Genomic DNA, 18,499 nt, shown 5'->3' with positions numbered 1-18,499 from the left:
AGCCACATCCTCAAATTATGAAGCATGGGGCTTTATTCATGAAAAACACTGTGCGTAAACACGTTAACACTGACGCACAAGCAACTTCGTAAATTACCGTGAAGTGAGTCATGGTAACGTCCAATTCGACGAGGTAAGCTGCTTTTGTCTCCAGGTAGCTTTTACAAAGCAAATAGCGGACCACACAGATCACTCTAGTGTGTGCCCAGGTGGCTGCTGCGTTTCCATTAATCACTTGGGGCATCCAGAAGATGCTGCTATGTCAACGCAGCAAGAAAATTAAGTGTTTAATGTGAAATGTGTTCAGTTAAGTAAAGTAAAAAGTCAAACAGGTTGACGACTAAAATCAGTTTATTTAAAAAATATTCAAAACAAATTTGGTGTCCCTTCTCTATGACCTCCCTGGGTACCAATCCTCTCTTTTCTTCTTCAGATGGCATTCTGTAAACATATAACAGCAACAAAAAAAGCACATTGCTTGTTATATCAACTCAGAAACAGCAGAGCTGTAACAGCCGATACATTTATACAGACGGGGTCATTTTTTATGTATTTATTTATTTGGTCATCTAGCATTGAATTCCGGATGGAACTTTAATCCGAAAAGCCCTAGTAACTTTTCAATTACAGATAACTTTTCAAATATTATATGATTGCACATGTGCACATCTGAAAAGGCTACAGTAGCCGCATTGTACATGAAGTTATTGACCGTGTTACATTCATCAAGCGTTACATTTATGGCAACTTGCCTCTGCTTAATGGACATGGCATCACCACATCTAAAGAAGTAAAAAGTTATTTTTTAAAATTAGATATATTTGCCAAAATCACATAGCGTACTCCAAAGTAAAGAACATCATTTAATGTAATTTGAGAATACATTTTAAACGGTATTTCTTATTTATATATCTTCACTCGCTCGTGACCTTGAGGAGAGCACAGCGAGATTCGCTGCTATTGTTGGAGAAGCGCGAGAGCCGCTGCCATTGTCCCCTTCCCAAAGTATTTGAGAAATTATCTAGCAGCCGTTCAACGGCACCGACTCTTTTGTTCGAAACTACAACAGAAAGGTGCTCTGCAGATTTCACAAGGTCAGCCTCCTGAATTGTCTCCCTTGTCCCCCCTTGGTAATGACGTTTCTCCGCCCCTCCCGTTTGTCTCCATTAATAGCCTGTTCAGTGCGATAAATAGATCAACGTTGTCATCGTCGGCAGTGGAGGACTGCAGTTGTGTAAAAGGAGCAGTTTAGGTCCTTCCCGACGTTTTCAAATCTTTGCTCGTGTTCACACACCGAATCCGTTAATGAAATTGTCATTGCAAAATGATTTTGAAACGATATTGCTCTATAACACTTAATTCAAGCAACAAGTGTGATGTGCAAATTCAGTATCTGTTATCATGAGAAACAGCATGCTAGGAAAATAATTAATAGAGGCTTTACCTCTGTATTATAATTTTTATGCATAATACGCATAATTTATGCAGCAGAAAATGAAGATTTTTTCTTTTATTTGCAAACACTCAGTTACAAGTAGCATGCATCTTGGTACAGTGGTGCCATGAGAATATCTGTCTTATATACCTATGCACATGGCGAACTTGTTGTTTTCTTTGCATAAGAACACGTGATGATGACAAGTCATTCAGCCTATCTACGCTTACCATTTCCTATAAATTAGAGAGGGTGTAGCACTGCACTAAGCCTTGTGCTTAGTGCAATGCAGAGCCTTGAGACCTCTGCCTCTTCTACAAAACCTGGCAAGCTATTTTACAAATTGACAACCCCGTGTAAAGAAATATATCCTGATTTCTGTGCAGAATTTACCTTCTGCTCATTTCCATTGCATTACATCTATTTGGCACACGTTTTTATCCAAAGATACATACAATAAGTGCATAGCGAATGTCATGGGAACAACTATAAAACACAGTTCTGATAAGGTACAATACTAATTTTGTGACAGTTATTCATAAGCCACATTACGTCCAGTTCACACAGTAAACATCACTCTCTGACCTAGCCTATGCTAGATCAAACTAGGAGACATAAGAAGCTACAACCCCCTTGATCTACTGACAGAATTCAGCCTAAAAATCAGTTAATCCCTTTTAAAAATGTAAAAACCTCAATGAAATCTCATCATAGTCTCTTTTTATGTAGTATGAGAATGACATTATAACATCAATATAATTTCCTTTTGATTAATTTATTTATTTTTTAAATAGTATAAGGTACCTTTTTCCACAATCATATTATAAGCACATCACGGTGAAGAAAAAGATTATTTAAACCTATATCTTTTCTGTTCTTACATATGGATGTAGAGACGTGGACATTGACAGAGGAAGCAAAAAGAAGGATAAATGCATTTGAGATATGGTGCTATAGGAGAATGCTCAAGATCAGCTGGAGAAGATTTATGTCAAATGACAAGGTTCTGGAACTGATAGGAAAAAATTTTATGAAGAAGATTGCAGAGAGAAAGTTTGAGTTTGCGGGGCACATTCTGAGAGGGTCCAGTGGAAGGCTGATGACAAGGGTTTTGGAAGGGATGATTGAAGGGAAACAAGGAGTGGGAAGACAACGCATAATGTGGCTGGATGACATAAAGAGACGGAGCGGAGAAAGAAGATATGAACAACTCAAGAGAAAGGCTGAGGAGAGAAACAGTTGGAGGACCACGAAAGCCAACCTTCGGATCGAAGATGGCACAAATGATTGATTGATCATAAATGTGACTATTTTTATAGGTTACGTGTACTCATCACAAGTTGGGTGTTGACGTGATTTTTGTGTAAGGCGGGGGTTTCAGTTGTCCGGGATGACTGCATCTCATTGTGCGCCAGCAAAGCCCACGGGTCAGCCACGCACCTGCTGGTCCCGCTGATGAGCTGCACATGGAGAGTCTTGCTCTGACACCCGTCTGTGTGAGCCCGATTTGTAAACTGTTGTGTGATAGAAAGTGCTCATTGATATCACATACTTCCGTGAAGAGATTGTGCTCGTCTCCACTCTCCTGAGTCGACAGCGACGGATGTTGCAATGGGCATTGCGGCCTGAGCGTGATCGGGCATTCCAAACTGGGGAGATAAGGGGGAGAAAACATTACAAATTGAAAGACTGCAAATTAATATTTGCAAAACAAAAATTTGAGTCCCATTAGATAAACATTAAATCTTGATACTGTTAGGTTTAAAACCTGTCACTTGTGTGGTAGTCCAGCTGACTTTGCATTAAGAAAATACATGAACTATTTCACAAATGTGTATTCACCAAGCAATATACCATATTACACTGAGTGGCTGCTCCCGTAAAAAAGTAGTGCAGAGATGTGACTCAGCAAATGAGTGAAAGGGAACGTGTGAGTGGAAACTGACAACTAAAATTTCACTTTTCAAGTTACCAGGACCTCACTTCTTTACTCACATTTCTTGTTCAGTCTTTGGCACAGCACTGCTCACAAGAGAAAGTTCAAGGGTCATTATTCCTCACAAAATGTTTCAACAGCCAATCAGCATACCCGTATATTTATAACAAGTGAAGTTGATTGGCTGAAGCTTTTCAGCAGCTTAAAGGAAGCTTTTTAACAGACAGCAGTAACCCACAGAAGAAAGGTCAGAGAGTGAAGGACTTCACAGTTATTGCTGAGAAAATAAATTTTTTTTAAAAAACTATCCAGACATAACATTTGTGCTCTTAAACTCAAAGCCAAAAAGTGGGTTACCTTGCATTATCACTGAGAGTGTCTCATCACCCTCTCTGCAGTTAACCTGAAAAAAAGGCAAAAAAATATATATACTGATAAAGTATAATTCTGGATTGGGCTTTCTGTTAAAGGATGTTTAGACTGTGTTTCATTGTTAAATTTGGAGGACACATGGCAAGGAACTTACACTGACAGCCAATAACCATCGTCTCTCTCTTTCATTCCCAGAAAAAAAATACAGGAGTACAACCATCACAAAGACAAAAAGCCAAATCTCTCAAAAGGACTAACAGTGTTATATATGAGTGTTTTATCGAAGTCAGCAAGGTTATAGTTCACCAGATTATACTCCTCACAAGAAATCAATACAATTGGGATAGTCCAGAAGAAATGCATCAGATATAAGCTCTTTGTGTTTTCTTGCAATGCTGAAGTAGTAGAAGAAGAGTTGGAAATGAGAAGGCTACAGTGGGAAAGGGCTTAATGAGACAGACCGGTTCCAGCATACCTGGAAGGTGGAGCAGACGCTGATGGAGGCTGGGTGCTGGTGGGCGAAGTTGCTAAATTGTTGCTAATGTTACCAACACTTAAATCTTAGCCTGTCATTCCCTCGAATTCTAGTTGGTCTGGACTGTCAATAACACTATTCTCCCTGTTGATTAGAGTCTCAAAGAAATGAAGTATTTTCATGATAAAGCTAATAACAACTAAGTACACAGCCTATATGTCTGTGTGTTTATATATATATACACACACACACACACATTTTTAAAAAAACCTGAATGAGTGGAGAAACATAATGAATGCACATGCTTCCATCCAGGCATACTGCATGATACAATTAAACAATGAACATCCTATCATGCTCTGTGGCATACATAAAAATGCTGAGCAGGCCCAGCTGACCTCGACTTTAGATGAAGATGGCAAGAGGAAAAGATCTAAGTTACTTTGAAAGAGGGTTCATTATTGGGGCACTGATGGCAGGCTTCAGTCACAAAGACTGCTCAGCTGGCTAGTGTTTCAATGGGAACAGTCATATCTGCATTTAGGTCTATGGGAAAGACATCAGTAAATAGGGTCGGACATTGTGGTTGAAAATGCACATTTGACCTTGACGCTTGTGCATTAGTGCGATATGCAAGGAAAAATAGAAGAGCAACTTTTCCTCCGGTGACTGAGAATGTCAATGCAGGACAATGACTGTGTCAGCAAGAACAACAGTCTGTCGACAACTATATAGTGAGGGATATTATAGTAGGGTTGCAGTGCATAAACCACTCATTACAAAGACGAACGCACATTTGAGAGTTCCGTGGTACAAAAACCATAGGGACTGGTCGACAGAGGTGTAGAAAAAAGTGATATGGCCAGATGAGTCATCCTTCACCATGTTCTCAACAAGTGGGCGAGTGAGAGAATGGTACAGGCCTGAATGCTTGACCCCTACAGTGAGGTGGACTGGTGGCTCTGTTACGCCGTGGGGGGCGTTTTCCTGGCATGGTTTGGGTCCACTTGTCCCCTTAGAGAGAAGGGTCACTGCGAATCAATACAAAGTTATCCTGAGTGATCACCTTTAAGCTGTGATGAAAAATTTATATCCTGATGTGAGTAGTCTCTTCCAGGATGACGATGCCCCCATCAACAGGGCATGAGGGGTCACTGAATGGTTTGGTGAGTATAAAAATGATGTGAATCATACGCTATGGCCTTCGCAGTCACCAGATCTCAACCCAGTTGAACACCCACGGGAGATTCTGGACCAAGGTGTTAGACAGCACTCTCCACCACCATCATCACCAAAACACCAAATGAGTGAACACCATTCTTTCAAAGAGAAATCTAACAATTTCACACTTTTTGTCTAACTCCAGATTTTTGAATCCCAGAAATGTCATGTGTGTCAACAATACTAATTGCATTACCCAGCATGTGATAACAAAGACTAATAAATCAATGCTTCGGAAATACATGTATAAAATGAATGCCAGGGCCATTTGGTGTTCTGTGTATGCTTCATTCAAATTAATTTACTGGATGTTCATCCCTGGTTTTGAAATCCATAGAACAATTCAATCTGGATTTACCCCAGGCCATATTCGCTGTTCAGGAAAATAAACATGCCGCTCAAAGCACAGGGGAGAACAAGCACAAAGCGTGTGCACGTTCGTGTTCAGGCGCCTGCACGCCGTGACGCTGTCATTGTGAAGAACAGCTATAGCTCGTCTCCGAAAGACTTCAGATGACTGCATCGCGGCTTTTGAATTCTGAGAATGGCAATTAAAACAAATGAGTTAACCCCGCCCTCCTTGCGACAGTGAGAACGGGCTTGGAACAACGGTCTAATGTGTCTTTAATAAACACAAGGACACAGCGGCGGCCTCGGATAATAGAATCGCTCAACGGCTGGATCTTTGATAAGCGCTCCGTGTGGAATGCTATTCCGAGCTATATTTCAGTGTTTTTTTGTTTGTTTTTTTTAAAACCTTTTTAGAATGACAATAATATACTTGGAGAACTTTGCATCATAAAACCATTAAAACGTTTTCACTGAAATGAGATCAAAGGAAAGAGCATTAAGAAAAGAATAAACACCATTTGCAATGATAATCATGTAGGCCTACAATTGTGAGGCAGGATCAGGGCAGGGACAGCTATTCACCATCAAATACGGCGTGTCTACATGAAAGCGCAGGGAAGGGCAATATATCGCTAAAAAGCGTAGAGGGCTCGCGCCGTTTTTCTCCATCAAAAGGCTTATTAAATCAATCAAATCTGTCAATGAAAACCTCTGCACTGACTCACTCAATGTTTCCACGGACAAAGACATTTCTCTTCCGCTCGCTTGCATTCTCCAAATCGCTCTCGGCACTTTGGGTCAAACAATTGGGATGAATAGATAAAATCGGAGTATATCATGAACACATCTTTTGTTTTACGGTTATTTTCATTTAAAAAAAACGTCAATTAAATCATTTCAGGTATTAGGTCTGTATGGTCAAACAGGTTTTTGATCTTTATTTCTGAGTATTACGCATTACCTTTTATAACCTTTTCTGACTTTCATTAAACCTGTTGTTTAGTTCTTCAACAAATACATGGTTCGACTGATTAAAGCTCAAACTCTAACTTAAGGTTCAAACTCTAATAAAAGAAAATAACCGCACATTCAACAAATGAAGTTCCAAAACCCAGATTACGTATGTTACACGTATTATTTATTTTTGGGAAAGTTATTCATTTCTTGACTCTAGGGTTACAAAAGTTCTGAGCAGCATCTACGTTAAAGGGGAGGGCTAGAAATAGTGAGGACATGGGGTAGGATTTTAATAACCACTCAATCAACGAACTAACAACAATAATCAATCAAATAATAACCAAGCACATAAAGCTTTTTATAATGCAATAAATACCCTGGACTACTACTTCACATTTATTGAGCACATCAAATCATACTGTGCATGCTCAGTATTAGACAATTTTATTGCCCTTGGACTCAAACTATTTTCATACATTAGACAGATGAACACATTTCCCCATGTTATATTGCAGACATCTGCAGATGTCTCCGGCATCAGACACCTGTGCTGTTGGAGGAAATAAAACATTTTCCGTTGCTGTGGCTCCACCTAGTGGTCAAAGTATTGCAGAATGAATCTGGTGCACGCATGTCCATCTTTTAAAGACTTAACTTGCTGTAGGAGCATTGTTTGTTAACGTCCTGTAGAATTAAACAGTTTACACATTTTATTATATAATGTTTATATTGGAGTGTATTAATATTGATACAAAGTAACAGCTATATTAAAAAAAATGTTTTAAATAAAAGTATAATTGCTCCTTTTCACAGTAATTACATTCTGCAAATGAATGTTATATGTCAGGAAAATTATTTGGGTAAGGAGCTTTTGTAGCAATTGAGGAAAAGGTTTTGCTCTTACCAAAAAAAAAAACCTGAAATAACAGTCATTGATGAAAAATTGTAGTGTTATTCATTCAGCAGTTTGTTGGAAGTGCATGTGCTTCTATACATTTATAATGGGGTCAATGGAGCTAAAGTGGTTTAAAATGGAAACACCCACTGCTAATCCTCTCTCACGTTTACCATACCAAAATCCAAACACAATCCTAATTAGAATCTGGACTATTTCTAATGGCATCACTTCATATGTGTAAACATTAAGTTTTTCAGCATCAGCAAAATATATTTTTTTAAAAATTCAAGAACTTTACAGAACCTCTGTCAAAAGCCTGTAATTTAAAAAATGAGGCTGCCGGGTGGCTCATCCTGTTAAGGCACTGTCCTAGCACACAGATAAGTCCCAGGGGCAGGTATCAGGTATGGAACCCACCAGCGTTGACTGGCTGCCAGCCCTGTAGGGTAATGCACGATTGGCTCTAGCATCATGCAGGGACGGGAAGGTTTCAGTTAGCTGGAATGCCCACATCTCATGACGCACCCCTGCTAGCTAATCCGTGTGAACTGCAGTGTGATAAGAGGCAGCAATTGCATATGCTTCAAAGGAGAGCACACGCTCGCATGTACTCTCCCAAATCAATCAATCATGTAAGTAGAGTCATGCCAAAGAGCTCACCAGACATAAAGTTACTCTCAATCACCAGCAGAGGGAGCTATAGCACAATGCAGAAATAAAACATTTTTGTGCCGTTGGGACGTATGCCAAAGCCATGAGTTTAAAAAAGCACCCGGCGGGCCATAATCTCCCAGACACACACATCGATCGTCAGCATCGCCCTGTGCCAGATGACTCATTCCCTCGGGGTCTGCAAAGAACCAGAGGGGAAAGGCTGTCCCTCGCTGGATTCCATAGGTCAAAAAGGACTACTGCGGGATGAACATGGTGAGCGGCAGCTCCAGCCAAAAATCACATCAGTGCTTTTAGCTGTGTACACTTCCTAATGTCACATAGACAGCCAACCAGGTGCTGACAAACCGCCCAAAATGCTGTAGCTTGGTGCTAATAGATTTTGCTTGCCTCAAGTCCCAGTAGCTAGGCACTAAATTAATTAGTTATCTTTCGCTGTCATAACTGTTGTTCTTTTAAACCAGTTTCGTGCACTTACATAGTTTGTTTTGTGAGTCACTTTGGATAAGAACGCCTGCAAATTGTTGCAGGTTCAGAAACAGATGCTCTCTGGTGCTGGAAAGAGCCAGAGGAGACGAAATAGGGATCACAACCTCCCCCTCGGCACACATTACTTATCACAGTGGAACAGATATGTCACTTCCTGGGGGAGAGGTGGAACAGCCAATCAAGGCTCCTGCTATGCAGTCATGCAGGGAGTTCATATCCAGATCTACCATCCCACACTGTGACATCATCACAAATGCCACAAATCGTCCAGGTGCAAACTACATATAGGAGGATGGGGGGTGGGGGTGGCAATGGGGAGCTGTTCAAATCCAGCTCCCACAGGACTAGATCCCACAAGGACTCCTCCGGCTGTCTGATAACCACCAACACTCTCAGAACCGTGGAGAGAAGCTAAACCAGAGCAGTGCTTGGAAGGAGCAAAAGCATGAGGACAGTATGGCAGGCATAGCTGTACAGGCACTGCGGCCCTCCAGGACCAGGGCTGAGTAGCTGTACAGGCACTGTGGCCCTCCAGGACCAGGGTTGAGTAGCTGTACAGGCACTGTGGCCCTCCAGGACCAGGGTTGAGTAGCTGTACAGGCACTTCGGCCCTCCAGGACCAGGGCTGAGTAGCCCTGCAGGCACTGTGGCCCTCCAGGACCAGGGTTGAGTTGCTGTACAGGCACTGCGGCCCTCCAGGACCAGGGTTGAGTAGCTGTACAGGCCCTGCGACTCTCCAGGACCAGGGTTGAGTTGCTGTACAGGCCCTGCGGCCCTGCAGGACCAGGGTTGAGTAGCTATACAGGCCCTGCGGCCCTCCAGGACCAGGGTTGAGTAGCTGTACAGGCACTGTGGCCCTCCAGGACCAGGGTTGAACATCTTTGTCTAAATCGACTGATCTAGGAATGCAACTAGGTGGGTGGGTGTTATGGTTCCCTGACCTTGTGCCCTAGTGGCTGAATGTGGTGTTGCGACATTTGTTTGATTGTCTTCAACTTAAGGGGCCCTCTGGCTGATGCTCACTCTCTCTCTCCATTCAGAGGACAACCTGCAGTCTGGCTACACTGCGCATTTTTGTTCTTTTGTAGTGTTCTTTAATTAAAGATATTTTTGAATTGCGACTATTTTGCGTGATTCTCGTTTATGTTGCGACTGGCCAGGGGCTGATCGTAACAGTGGGGCTTAGATATAGAGGCAGCTATGCAGAATTTGACCAGGGCACTGATGCTAACACCTTTCTACTCTTTCAATCAGTGCCATGGAATTTAATCTAATTTCAGAACCTCTGTTTAAGGTCTCATTTTAATGCAGAGTGCCCCAAAACCTCAATCAGTATCACACAGTGCACAACCCTACCAGGAAAACACACGACCATTCCCGCCGCTCAAGGTCATCATTATATTCAGTCTGTTATTTATCATTATTTTTTTTTAAATCACTGGTGCTTATCCATGCACGTGTTCAGATAAGTGTCTGTTAATTCAGGCAGGTATCCTCTCATTATGTTCACTGGGACATAGCGACGGCTGCCTTGGATCTGATAACACCACTGCTGCCCCCGTTCCAGCTAACTGCCTTAAAGGTAATTGATTTAGTTTGCTAGGCCCTTGGCACCGTAAGGCGTAGCTAATCGACTGCCGATCTTATCAATGTCTTTGCGCATCTGTGATGGGAGAAATCTGTCATGCCTTCTCTGATTTTACACCTCGTCTTATCTTCCGAAAAATGAAGATCAGAAAGAAATTCCAAGAAAAACAAAAGGCAGGAACAGGGCTTGTCGGATGGAGTAAATTCTTAGAGGTAACGGTGAATTTGGGGCCCAGCTGTATTGACGGGGAAACAGAATTCAGAATGTCTGGATCGCCCAAGTCTGAGGAGCTGTTGTGATGTTAATCTAAATAAAGACAATATTATACAAAATATACGACTGAGCTGGTTACCAGGTTTGTGCTTTATATTGTGTCTAAAAGACAATGGCATTAGCACTGCTAATGTTTATGTGCGTAGTTCATGCACAGATCTGTGGAGTAGATTGAACAGGCACAGAACTGCAGAACAGGGCCAGAGTAACAACATTGTGGAAGAGGAGCATAATGAGCAGCTACAGCACTATGGAACAGGAGCAGAATGAGCAACTACAGCACTGTGGAACAGGAGCAGAATGAGCAGCTACAGCTCTGCGGAACAGGAGCATTATGAGCAGCTACAGCACTGTGGAACAGGAGCATAATGAGCAGCTACAGCACTGTGGAACAGGAGCATAATGAGCAGCTACAGCACTGTGGAACAGGAGCATAATGAGCAGCTACAGCACTGTGGAACAGGAGCATAATGAGCAGCTACAGCACTGTGGAACAGGAGCATAATGAGCAGCTACAGCACTGTGGAACAGGAGCACAATGATATAGCAGAGGAACAGGTTGTGTATTTTGAATTGGATCAAGACTTTCCCAGAATAGACCAGCACGTAATTAATTGTCCACAGGAAGTAATAAACATTTCAGAGAAAGAACCTCGTGGATGTGAGGTCACCAAAATTTAGCAGAAATGTTAAAGGGTTTATTTTAAAAAAACTATACCTGTCCTCTCTTAGACACTTAGACACTTGCTTGTGCACAGCACAAAAACAGAATTTCACTTCAGTTAGACATTTTCAGAAAAAATGTGCTTAGAAGAACAACTGAAAAGTAGAAAAATATGGTAAAAAAAAGAAGACAGATTTTTATTGCACGTCTAACTTGGAAACTGGATGGATGTTTTGAGTGAATTGAAAGAGAAAGGGAGAAAGAAAATATGAGGGAGATGACAGAGAGGGAGAGAGAGAGAGAGAGAGAGAGAGAGACAATGTGTGTGAAGGGAAGAACAATGGCATTGGGGGGGGGGGGGTGACAGTTGACCCTGTTTTTCCTCTATGACAGGTAGGGCAGCAGGTGTCACCTTGCATTAGACATCAGAGATACCCAAACGAGTGTGGGTCTATTCTGAGCTGCAGCCCGCCAGCCACCATGAGCCTCACAAAGAGCCATCACACTGCCCTCACACACCACTATCACACTGCCCTCACACACCACCATCACACTGCCCTCACACACCACCATCACACTGCCCTCACACACCAGCATCACACTGCCCTCACACACCACTATCACACAGCCCTCACACACTGCCCTCACACACCACCATCACACAGCCCTCACACACCACTATCACACAGCCCTCACACACCACCTACACACCCCTCACACCCCTCACACAGCCCTCACACACCACTATCACACTGCCCTCACACACCACCTCACACAGCCCTCACACACCACCTCACACACGCCCTCACACACCACCATCACACAGCCCTCACACACCACCATCACACAGCCCCACACACCACCATCACACAGCCCTCACACACAGCCCTCACACACCACCATCACACAGCCCTCACACACCACCATCACACAGCCCTCACACACAGCCCTCACACACCACCATCACACAGCCCTCACACACCACCATCACACAGCCCTCACACACCACCATCACACAGCCCTCACACACCACCATCACACACCACCATCACACTGCCCTCACACACCACCATCACACAGCCCATACATCACACTGCCCTCACACACCACCATCACACAGCCCTTACACACTGCCCTCACACACCACCATCACACAGCCCTTACACACCACCATCACACAGCCCTTACACACCACCATCACACAGCCCTCACACACCACCATCACACAGCCCTCACACACCACCCTCACACACCACCATCACACAGCCCTTACACACCACCATCACACAGCCCTCACACACCACCATCACACTGCCCTTACACACCACCATCACACAGCCCTCACACACCACCATCACACTGCCCTCACACACCACCATCACACAGCCCTTACACACCACCATCACACACCACCATCACACTGCCCTCACACACCACCATCACACAGCCCTTACACACAGCCCTTACACACCACCATCACACAGCCCTTACACACCCCTACACACCATACACGCCACACACCACCATCACACAGCCCACACACCACCATCACACAGCCCTTACACCCACCATCCACAGCCTACCACCATCACACAGCCCCACACACACTCACAGCCTACACTACTCAACAGCAACATCACTCACACGCATCACCATGACAAAAGTGTATGCGGTTATGCATGTCATGACATCAGCGACTGACTGGCTATCGTGACATTATGAAGCATATGACTGGTTCTAAGCGTGTGTAGTGACATCATAGAGCATACGATTGGCTCACTGCATGTGTGGTGACATTATGCAGCATATGATTTGTGGGGACATAACTGAGCATAGTACTGGCTTTCAGTGTGTCTCACCAGCAGTTTCAGCAGTGTCACCAGCTGCAGACACATATTACAGAGCAAACAGGACCACGGATCCATCTGAGAACATCTGAGAGAGAGAGAGAGAGAGAGAGAGAGAGAGAGAGATAGCACACAGAGAGAAAATGTGAGACAAGTACAGGATGGTGGTTCCTATATCCCTATCCAAGCCTAATTGTTTCAACTGCCCCATCTGAAAAAAAAACAAAAAAGAAAGAAGAAGAAGAAGAAGAACAACAACAACAACAACAATAATTTGTTTTTGTTGCAGAGCTTCTTTCAGAAGGGATACAGATGAAATTACACAGTGTAAGGTCTAAATTCATGCATTGCCCCAGATAAAGACGTCTGTTAGAGATTGTGCATTAAATAATGCAATGATCTGAGCTAATCTGACACACACAGAGACACACACACGCACACACTAACAGAAACACAGACAGACACAGACACACAGATACACACATACAAACACAATCCCTTATTCTCCCCCTGAACCCAACATGGAACACAGAACACCCTGCAGGGGGTACGCAAGGCCTTGAAAGGTATATTAGGGTGAATGCAGAGTGTTGCACGTGTGTACCACTGGTGCAGGAATAATACTCAGGATGGGGGAGAGGGAGAGAGAGATCTGTATCTTTTCTTTTTTTCTGCTTCGTTGTGTGTGCACGTGAGTGTGTGTGCATGTGTGTGCGTGTGTGTGGCTGTGTGCGTGTGTGCTTGTGTGTGTGTGTGTGCACGTGAGTGTGTGTGCATGTGTGTGCGTGTGTGTGGCTGTGTGTGTGTGTGTTTAATGGGAAGATGGTTCTACGGTTCTAGTACATGCTGAGGCTTAAATGCAGAAGTTTGCACTATAACATGGGGGGGGGGGGAATAATGCACAGAGGGGGGGCAATAAGACTCAGAGATGAGCAGCACCAGAAACACATGCATTTTGTGACGTGTTTGGGGCAAAGCCTCACCTTATGTCAACAGTGAGAGGTGTGATGGCTTCAGTATCGGAAACAAGAAATAAATGGTAATGCCACTGAAATAACGCGTAAATAAATTCTTAGGTATTGCGAACAGTTAGCCATCGCCTTTTACGCAGCTCAGCAGCTGTTTCAGTGCATTTCCTCCCCCAACCTGTTCTCCCATCTCCAGTCTCGCTGCGCTAAGGTCCTGCTTGCTGTGATCTCTCGTCCGCACACACGCGTGCGCCCCGAGCGCCGGGGCCTGTCGGATCGAATTGAGGCCGCGCGGCGAGGAGGGGCGGCCCCGCGCGGACAGAATCGGGCCGAGCCGCGCCCGCCGGGCCGACCCCGGCCCGCGCCGACCCACGCCGCCGTGACGCCCAGCGACAGGGCCGCCGCAGGAAATGGAGCGGCAGGAAACGAGCGTGCTTCCCCTCCGCCACGCAGCCGAACGGCCTCTACGCTACGAACAGCCACCGCTCGCACTGCACCGACGCTGGGGAAAACGCAGCGGGAAAACTACTAATCATTCAGCAACACATTTAACCTTTACTCAGCCAAGAGGACATTTGAGAGTAATAATCTGTTTTCACCAAGGACACCAGGCAACAGAGCGAGAAAACAGCTTAGAACATTTAACATTCACTCATTTATTAAATTCTTTTGCCTTTTTTTCCCCCGTAATAGGCAATATTCCATTGTACTGTATCTGAAAAACCTGTGTCTTCAATTTGCAATCCTCCAATTTGGGAGCGCACGCACGCTCCAACAGTTCACCACTACCATGCCTGCTGCCGGACATCACTACTGTTCCCAGGGTAACACCAGCACAGGCAGGGTCCAATATGAGATGCGGGTCCAGGGTTTAAAACATTCATCTGTTGAGGGGGGAGCTGGAGTGGTGTGGGGGAAAGGGTACCCATGTACACAGTAATATATACAGTGTTAAATCAACTCTTACAGAGTGCATGTGGTCCCTATTGGACTCATACGTACTCTTGTCAGAGTTGAATTAACACTAATTTTACAGTGTAGGATGGGGATGCAGATTCTGCAGGTCAGAGCTGCTGCAGTGGGGTGGGGGGTGGGGGGGGGGGGTTCAGAGCTGTGGTAAGAGGGTAGAGACCAGGGCAGGGAGGGGTAATTAGCCCCACGTGTGGGACGTCCTGAGGAGAAGGGGAACGGAGCGTACCGCACGCGGGCGTGTGAAAACGGCAGGCTGAACGACACGCCCCCCAAAAGCTGAGGGGCGGGGCCCGCCGCCACCCTGGCGTGGGCAAGGAGGCCACCAGCCACCTCAAAAGGCGCTACATCCGCCCAAACCGCTCCTCCGAACAGACCCGTCTCCCTGAGCCTCCTTTCTGCCTTCCAAAAAAACAAAACAATCTGCTGAAGAGTAAAAGACATCTGTAACAGAAAGCACTGGCTGATGCTATTTTTACATTTTCTTCCTTTATGACAAAAACAATGTAAAAGAATTAAAACACACAGCTCGGTCCAGAAAAGCAAAATAGATGGAATATGAAAAAGCCATGGTTTGTGCTCCACAGGGTCCCTTCTCTTCCCCGCTGTCCGTGTGGAGACGGTTAGACACACAGCGGTTCTGGTCAGTGAGCAGAACCGAGGCAGGATCTCCAAATCACAAGGACTGTCACACCAGCACTGTCTCCCCAGCACGCTGACGTCGACAAATGAGCGGCTCCAGGAAAGGAGACATCGCACGCATAGATCAGAGCCACAAATAACCACAAGCTGCTGAACACGGTCACAGAATCACAATGGGGACGATGAATATCTGCGCAGGATTAACCTCGTATGAGCAGCTAAGCTCATATATAACAGATGCCCATGCAAGACTGTGTTTTAACAGAGACTGAAACAACAAAATAAATAACCTGCACCCTTTTTCACTAGCAGGAACTTCAAAAATCAACAATCTTTTGCCGTTTTGCTTGTACAGCAAGGGACAGCCTCTCCCGATTTCCAAACCATCAGCTTTAGCGTGGGTCCTTACTGCAAATCTCCTGACAACATGAACTTTTCACTGAAGAACTCCGCAAAGAAATCAGGCGTTAAAGACAGCAACTTCCAATCTCAGAACACTGGCTCCGACCAAACCAGGTGATACATGGGGTGACTGAGCCTGGCAAAGAGGGGACAGGACAGCAGGAACGGCAACTGGACAAGGAACACCAGCCCCCGACTCCAGCCCGTCCGCCCACCGCGCGGGGAAAAGAACACTTTCAGCATCAGGCTCGTTATAACCGCACACCCAACACCGAAACGCGCTTTTCAAAGGTGCTCCGGATAAGAACATCTGCTAAATGGATTCGGTGTAATTAAGACCCGGGGCAAAACAAACATTTGAATGACTTGAACCTTTTCAGACACCAGTAAAATTCCTGCAGATAACTAAAAAAAAGAAACTTTTTTAAAAAAAAGTGAATATTCAGCAGTTTTGAGAATGAAATTCGTATTTCGTGCGGTTTGAAACATTTCAGCTAGTAACACATCTCCTTGAATTTTCTCAGCAATCCGTAGGAGTGTTTTTGGAAATTCTGCTAGCATCTGAGTGCTTGCATCCTCAAGTCTTTAAAATGCATATATCAGCCAGGTGTGATGTAACACAATGCAAGAAATGTAAAGTGAATGCACGGCACTAAATGCAGCAGGCCATCTGACAGTGCCGCAGTGACTTCAAAACCCTGGCTCTACAAGTATATCCGTATATTTCTGCATTTTGTGAATCGTGTGCGATGGTTCACCCCCCGTTCCCCCTCTCCAAGGATCCATGTGACTATTCTACCCTCCTGCAGAGGCACTTCTAAAAGCCTGCCTGGGGGGGTGGGTCTTGCGTGGACCATGCAGGGAGAGACCCCTGGCGATGCCAGAATGCGGTACAGCCAGCGGTGGCGGGGGGGGGGGGGGTCGCCAACTGTCAGCTCAAATTGTCAGCTTACCCCCCTCCAACATACTCCCCATAAAACTCACATCCAGCCCCCCCCCACCCACAGGCCTCAAATTGAACACAGCCAGAGTCAAAGAAATGGGCCAAAAATGGCTGCTGTCAACTCTCCCTGGAGGTACGCGCTCACACACACACAAACACACACACACAAGGGATCACTGTGTGTATGACGGCATTCTGCACATCTGACAACAACTAGACAACACTAAAAAAGCCATTTTTAAATAAGTTTATATTTGGACCAGTGTGAAATTAGGGTAGAGCTAATGCCTAATATTACCATTATCTTCCTTTATCCACTCGACCGGGCAGCCACCCCCAAATCCCGAGTGATTTCACAGCTTATATATCTTTCTCTGACACGTCATTCATTTATACAGGCGGGCGTTTCATGGAGAAATGCAGGGTCTTTTTTTAAGATGCGAGTATTGAACTAAAAACTGAAAAGACCAATGTGAAGTAATGTAAACTACCAGTTTGGTTGGGTCACTCTGTATGCATCATGCCATAAGACCCCCCCACCATTCTCTGTCCACCTTTCCAGCCCCATGTCCTAAGGACTGAAGGCAGAGGTAGCTCAGAGCAAATTTGTAAGAGACAGAAAAAAATCACTATAAACATTATTATATGATTGTGTATGCATGTGTGTGTGTGTGTGTGTGTGTTTATGTGTGTGTGAGAGAGAAAGAGACGTGGGGGGGGGACATGAATGAACGTTTGCATGTGTGTGCAGTGGGTTTGGGAGGGATGAGAAGTGTGTGCCTTTGTGTGTGTGTGTGCATCTGCGTGTGTGTCTGCGTGAGCATGTGTGCATCTGTGTGTATCAGTGAAACTATGAGCATGTGCGTGCATATATATGTTATATGACGTGTGTTTGTGTCTATATGTGTTTGCATATGTGTATAAGAGACTGTGTGTGTGTTTGTGTTTGTTAGTATGTGTGTGTGTCATGTGGGTGACCTGTGTGTGTGTGTTTGGGGTGTTAGTCACCATGGTGAGCAGTGCACACACAGCAGTATGACACATGGAGGACGTGGAAGAAATTTGAAGCAGGAGGGGAAGGAACAGTTTAAATTTATAAATGACATAATCCCCACCTTCCAACTGTAGATAAAGCTGACTGCAAGGAGCAGGAATTAAACACACAGCCCTCCTAATAGCCTGACTCCATAATCTCTCTCTCTCTCTCTCACACACACACACACACACACACACACGCACGCACGCACACACACACAGACCTCTTGACAGCCAGTCCCCATAAACACACTCACATACACACTCATGCACACATACACATACCTCTTCACAGCCTGTTCACATAAACACCCGCTCACACACACTTGCACACACACTCATGCACGCATGCATGAACACAC

General features: G+C 44.7%; 1 long non-coding RNA gene across 1 annotated transcript in view; it reads right to left on the bottom strand.

The window, feature by feature from the left end:
* Positions 1–340: 340 nt before the first annotated feature.
* Positions 341–18,499, bottom strand: part of LOC135239668 (uncharacterized) — a 68,065-nt gene continuing 49,906 nt past the window's right edge. Inside the window, exons 4-7 of the long non-coding RNA XR_010325449.1 lie at positions 13,191–13,266; positions 3,729–3,774; positions 2,988–3,084; positions 341–441 (exon numbers count right to left, since the gene is read on the bottom strand). This is a non-coding gene — a long non-coding RNA (uncharacterized LOC135239668). The remainder of the gene's footprint in view (positions 442–2,987; positions 3,085–3,728; positions 3,775–13,190; positions 13,267–18,499) is intronic.

The sequence above is a fragment of the Anguilla rostrata genome, chromosome 14 (assembly GCF_018555375.3).
Source record: "Anguilla rostrata isolate EN2019 chromosome 14, ASM1855537v3, whole genome shotgun sequence".
Lineage (NCBI taxonomy): Eukaryota > Metazoa > Chordata > Actinopteri > Anguilliformes > Anguillidae > Anguilla > Anguilla rostrata.
This window is presented reverse-complemented; position numbering and strand designations above follow the sequence as displayed.